The 6,000-nt window shown below is 44.7% G+C and overlaps 1 protein-coding gene across 2 annotated transcripts in view; it reads left to right on the top strand.

Moving 5' to 3' along the window:
- The first annotated feature begins 1,076 nt into the window (after window positions 1-1,076).
- LOC140393779 (G-protein coupled receptor 61-like) overlaps window positions 1,077-6,000 on the top strand; it is a 45,799-nt gene continuing 40,875 nt past the window's right edge. For both annotated transcript variants that reach the window (XM_072480189.1, XM_072480190.1), the window contains exon 1: window positions 1,077-1,487. The gene's annotated coding sequence lies outside the window, so the exon portion shown is untranslated. The remainder of the gene's footprint in view (window positions 1,488-6,000) is intronic.

Below are 6,000 nucleotides of genomic sequence, written 5' to 3'. Positions count from 1 at the left end.
AATGTGTGTACAGCAAGCTCCCACAAGCAGCACTGAGATAATCACCTGACAATCTGTTTTTGTGATGTTCTTTGAGGGTTAAATCATGGTCAGAATGCCGGGTGAATCTCCCATTCCTTCCCTGAGTACATTCACCCTGAGGACAGATGTTTAATGTCGCAACCGAAAGACAGCACCTCGGGGGCAGTGCAGCTGTCCTTCAGTACTGCAATAAAGTACCAGCCTGAATTATCTTGCCATGTTTGGAGTGGGGCTGAAACCCTCAAACTTCTTAAACTGACAGATTGAGAGTACTACCCACAGCTTTAACTGTTTGGAATGAAACAGTGCGCACGATCATCTCGGGTTTCCTGTCGTGTGAGGTACACTGGTCTAACACTGGCTGCAACTGGATGCAGCTTAGATCAGAAAGATACTCCAGACCTTGAAGTTAGTTCAATCAGGTTTATTGAACTAATAGCACAGTTCTCTGTGAGTTCGTCTCTCTGCTAACTTAAGTGTGGTTACTCTATCTGACTGAACAAGACTAGCTCTTAGCCACGTGGTGGAGGTGTGAGATTGTAACAACACCCTTGACTGGCTCTCTAGATGTTCATCAGTGGAAAGAGGCGGAGTGTGAGTGCCTCGTGTCTTTTATGGTCAGATCCCACCCCTGAGTGTCCTGCCTGCTTATTGGTCATGTCCTGTTCTCTGTGTCCATTAGCTGCTTGTCTGTATATCATTATGTGTGTGTCTGCATGTCATTACACTAACTAATCCAAGCAATATTAGAAAATATGAATTTGCACCATAGTCTTCCCCCCCCCCCCCCCCCGCCCCAACCCCCAACCCCCAACCACACCCCAATGAGCGTAATATATAAAAATGGGGTGAGGGCTGAATTCTACGCTCTCTACAACGATTTCAGGCTGTTTGTGCTGCGGTCTGGGGCGAGGCGTTATGTTAAATGCGCTAAGTAAATGCAAGTTGTTGTTGTCGCGTTTCTATTTGGTTTGGTGTGAGTCGCCTGGCGCTAGGACCCGGTGCCGCTGGCGGTGTCTCTGGGTTGCTCAGCGCCTGTCCCCGGATCCGCAGCGCCTGCACATGGAGCCAGCGCTGGCACCGAGCAGCCGCTTCAGCACCACGGCCAGCGCCAGCATCCTTCCAGCGGCAGGTAGCCAGCCACTCCGCTCAACCCCAGCGCCTGCACATGCACCCCGGCTCACCCCCCACCTCTCTCTCAGATCACTGCATTCGCTGCAACGCCGAGCGCAGGGGAAGGTGCAGCCAGCTGACAGGCTGCACGGAAAGAAAATGCTAATTTCGCTTCTCCAAGGGGTTCAACATTGGACCCATGGATAACACAAATCTACCAACGACTGCAAAAAAAAAAATTATCTTGCAGCATTCTTCTCGTCTCCGGGCGCCGACAGTTGGTTATTTGCAATAAACGAGAGAAGTGGATCTCCGGGATATTGCTAGGTCACACTGTGAAAGTGGCTACGAAGGTAGAGTTCTTTTTTGTAATATGGGTTTCAGTATGCACTGTGAATGCAGGCTAATTATATAAATAAATAAATGGCCTGAACTATAAATAAACTCCCCTCCCCTGCCCAACCAACATCACCACCCCTCAACCCCTCGGTTTGCACCATAACAAAACCTATTTTGAAGTTTAGTGCATGTTTGGGTGAATATTCAGTCATTTATTTTGTTGGTTCTGTGGCTATGCTATTCTAAGCTGGCTGAAAACATGTATTTGTGTGTGTGTGTCTCTCAGGACTTCAATCTTCCAAGGGCGCAGGTGGGGACACAGATGTTGAAAGCTGTGCCACAGAGCACCATCGGTATTGGGGCACTGAATTACTGGCGCCTTTTGATTGAATTATGTCTTCCTACTAGATTATTGTTTCAAAGAGGAGTTGACTTGGTTATTTTCAGTTGCCCCCATCCACACCCACGTCCCTTCAAAGAAGGAGGCTCAGGTTAGCTGGCGTGGGAATTGCAAAGTCTCTTCCATTAAGCTTCGTCCAAGGCTGATAATGAATCTAGTTCCGATTTGGATCTGAGGTGCAAACACTGATATTTGCCTATTTCACTGTGCATTTGATGGGCGCCACATTCCTTGCCGAAGCGCCCACAGGAAAGAGTGAGAAATTGGCAGATTATTTGGTAGTGGGGAACTGAGTCCTAACTTCTCCCCGCCAGCTGTTCATGCCCAGGTTCCAACAGCAGAGAGATAAGATTGATTCTTAACCTTCACCCTGGGGGAACTGAAGCCATTTGTACGTCCCCCCCCCCCCCCCCCCCCTCGCCCCCCACCTCCAACCATCTGCATCCTACCCAGCAGACTAGTGTATGCAGCTGTGGACTGTGGACCTCTCTTTGTTAAACAATAAATGGGGTGAGGGCTGAATTCTACGTGCCAATGTGAAAATGTGACTGATACTCAGGAAATCAGCGTTGTGAATTGTGCAATAAACCTAATACCGTCTAGAAATCCTACACTTCATCCTCCAAAGGCATTCGCCACATATTATGTTGCTCCTCCTTGCTTACCTTAGTGATGAATGGTCACTTCTCAATAGGCAGTTATCCTGACAGGGGCAGGGTATTGTCTGGTAACTCACTTGCCTGGTGAACAGGAGGAGGCCATTCAGCCCCTCAAACCCACTGCATCATTTCATCAGATGATGGCTGGCATGTACCTCAATTCTATTTTCTCACCTTTGCTCCATATCAAAGTTCTTTTGTTCAATTACAAAAAAGAATTCTTGTTTTTTATATATAGCACAATTAGCATAATAAAATGCCCCAACTGGAACATAATCCAAGAGAATTTGACACCAAGACACTCAAGATATTAGGACACGTGCCCAATGGCTTGCTTGAAGAGGTAGATTTTTTAAAAGTCTTAAAGTAGGACAGAAAGATGGAGAGATTTTGCAAGGAAATTTCAGTGCTTGAGGCCACTAACCAGGCAAATAAAACTAAAAAACTAAACCCTTTCCATTAGTCCACATCTTCCACCTAAAAGCTAATTGTTAATATTTCTTCTACTCTGGGCAACTGGGAACAAACAATAAAATGCCGACCTTGTCAGTGATGCTCACACCCTGAGAACGATTATATTTTTAAAAAATCTTAGTGAGAAGCAGATGGGGGTGATTTCAATCACCAAGGCAACCAAATAATTCAGTTCACTGCAGCAAATAGTGACAGTAACTTTCTTTTATTTATAAATAAATATTGGCCGGAATTCTCAGGCCATTTGCTGGTGTTGGGAATCTCTGGTCCCTCCTGCAGTGCATCCCTGCCCGCAGGTTTTCCCAGTGGCTGGGATGGCTTCAATGGAAATAGCAAATCTGAAGGTGGTGAGGGGGGTGGCTTTACTATTCTGAAAAATACGGTCTCAATTTGAAAGTTCATGTTTAACTCCTCCTTGAAGAGATTCATTTCCATCAGTCAAAACGGAGCATATTGGAAACCCCTGTGGTGGGAAGTTGCTGGAATCAATCATTAAAGAGGAGATAACTGAGCATTTGGAAAGACAAAGCTCAATCCATTAGCAGCATGGTTTTATGAAGGGTAAGTCATGCTTGACAAACTTGCTTGAGTTTTTTGAGGATGGATAATGGGAAACCTGTGGATGTGGCATATCTAGACTTCCAGAAGGCGTTTGACAAGGTGCCGCAAAAAAGACTCATCCAGCAGGTGAGATCGCAGGGGATTGAGGGTAGAGTACTAGGTTGGATTGAGGATTGGCTGACTGACAGAAAGAGGGTCGGGATAAATGAGTCCTTCTCTAGCTGGCAAACTGTAATTAGCGGGATGCCGCAGGGATCAGTCTTCAGACCTCAACTATTTACAATCTATATAAATGGTCTGCAAGCAGGGACAGAGTGTAATGTAGCAAAATTTGCAGATGATACTAAAATAGGTGGGAAAGCAGGCAATGAAGAGGAGATAAAGATTTTACAGATGGTTATAGTTAGGCTAGGAGATTGGGCCAATATTTGGCAGATGGAGTTTAATTTAGATAAGTGTGAGGTTATTCATTTTGGCCGAAAAAATAGAAAGGCAAATTATTACCTAAATGGAAAGCAGATTCAAAATGACTCTGGGCAGAGGGATCTGGGTATCTTTGTTCATGAATCACAGAAAGTCGGTATGCAGGTACAGTACGTAATAAAAAAGACAAATAGAATGTGAGTGTTTATTGCAAAAGAACAGGAGTATAAAAGTAGAGAAGTGTTGTTGCAATTGTATAGGGTGTTGGTGAGATCACATCTGGAGTATTATGTCCAGTTTTGGTCTCTTTATTTGAGGAAGGGTGTGCTGGCACTGGAGGCAGTTCAGAGGAGGTTCACCAGATTGATTCTGGGGATGAAAGGGTTGATGTATGAGGGGAGATTAAACAGTTTGGGCTTATACTCACTGGAGTTTAGAAGGATGAGAGGGGATCTGATTGAGGTATATAAAATACTAAAAGGGTTTGATAAAGTAAACGTAGACCAAATGTGTTCCCCCTTGTGGAGCAATCTAGAACGAGAGGTCACAGAGGTCACAAGAGGCCCGTACCAGCATCCCCGACCAGGCGCTGGAATGTGGCGACTAGGGGCTTTTCACAGTAACTTCATCGAAGCCTACTTGTGACAATAAGCGATTGTTATATTATATAGGTTGCGAGGCGGTAGATTTAGAACTGAGATGAGGAGGAACTACGTCTCGCAGAGGGTGGTGAATTTGTGGAACTCGCTGCCCCAGAGAGAGGTGGAATCAGAGTCATTAAATGGTTTCAAGAAGGAGATAGATATATTTCTGGTAAAAGAAACAGGGTAAAAGGATATGGGGAACAGGTAGGGAGGTGGATTTGAGACCAGGAAGAGATCAGCCATGATCTGATTGAATGGCGGAGCAGACTCGAAGGGCTGAATTGCCGACTTCTGTTCCTAATTCCTATGTTACTATGTTCTTATGTTCCAATGAACTCACCCCAGCTTTCCTGAGTATAAAAGTCCCATTTAGCTAATATGCCTAATCTGTAATGTTCCTTATCCTTCACTCACCTGTTCTCCATTATCCCCATCCTGCATGATGCCTTGTTCTTCACCCATTGTTCTTCACCCTATCAACATTACCAGTTTCTTCACTATGTTCCTCATATCTACTGCTTTGCCTGTCTACTGCCTTCTAGTGTGTATTTCCCTCATGTGTGTTCCACCTCACCCGTCCCCCCCACGTCCCCGACTTGTGCATCCCTTTGCCCTACCTGCCTACCCTCCACCTATCATTATCATTTATTTCACACTGTATTTGTGTTAGGTCAAGCAAGTTATTGAAATTATTTCTGGGGAAGAATTTTCAGAGAAAATATAAGATTTAAAGAGATGAAATAGGGTACAGCGAGAACACTGGATCTTGAGTAAATCATTCAACCTTTCCAGCTCGTTAAACAGTTCAGTTAAATCATGGCTGATTCATACCTTAACTCCATTAACCCATCTTGGTTCTGTAACGTTTAATACCCTTATCCATCAAAACTAGCAATCCCAGTTTTGGACGTTTCAATTGACCTTAGCTTTCTTTTTTTTGTGGGGGGTGGTGGGGCAGTTGTAGATTTCCACTCCCTACTCTGTGAAGAAGTGTTTCCTGGCATATTCCTGAATGAGTTGGCTCTGATTCAATGGTGGGTAACATGTGGCCCAGGGGCCATGCATAGGTTCACCACATTAAGCTGATTTCCGCTCGTGTTGTTTTATTTTCCTACTTGTGTGACTGAAGTGGTTCACACGTAAAGCGAGGGCAAGTGAAGTGAGGTGCGTGCTGATTGCTCACAACACTGACTGTGAGAGCCGTGCGCTCCCTCTGTGTCCAAAGAGTAAATATTTATTTTGTTTTTACCATTTGAAGTTGATGACAGTCCTATTAATAAATAAATGATTCAGCATTTCTATAACTCGTGAAATATTCAGCAGGTATTCAATGTATTTAATCTTATTTATGGGGTCATGGCTGGTG

This window comes from Scyliorhinus torazame, chromosome 17 (genome assembly GCF_047496885.1).
Source record: "Scyliorhinus torazame isolate Kashiwa2021f chromosome 17, sScyTor2.1, whole genome shotgun sequence".
NCBI lineage: Eukaryota > Metazoa > Chordata > Chondrichthyes > Carcharhiniformes > Scyliorhinidae > Scyliorhinus > Scyliorhinus torazame.
The sequence above is the reverse complement of the archived record's forward strand: the minus strand, read 5'-3'. Positions and strand labels throughout refer to the sequence as shown.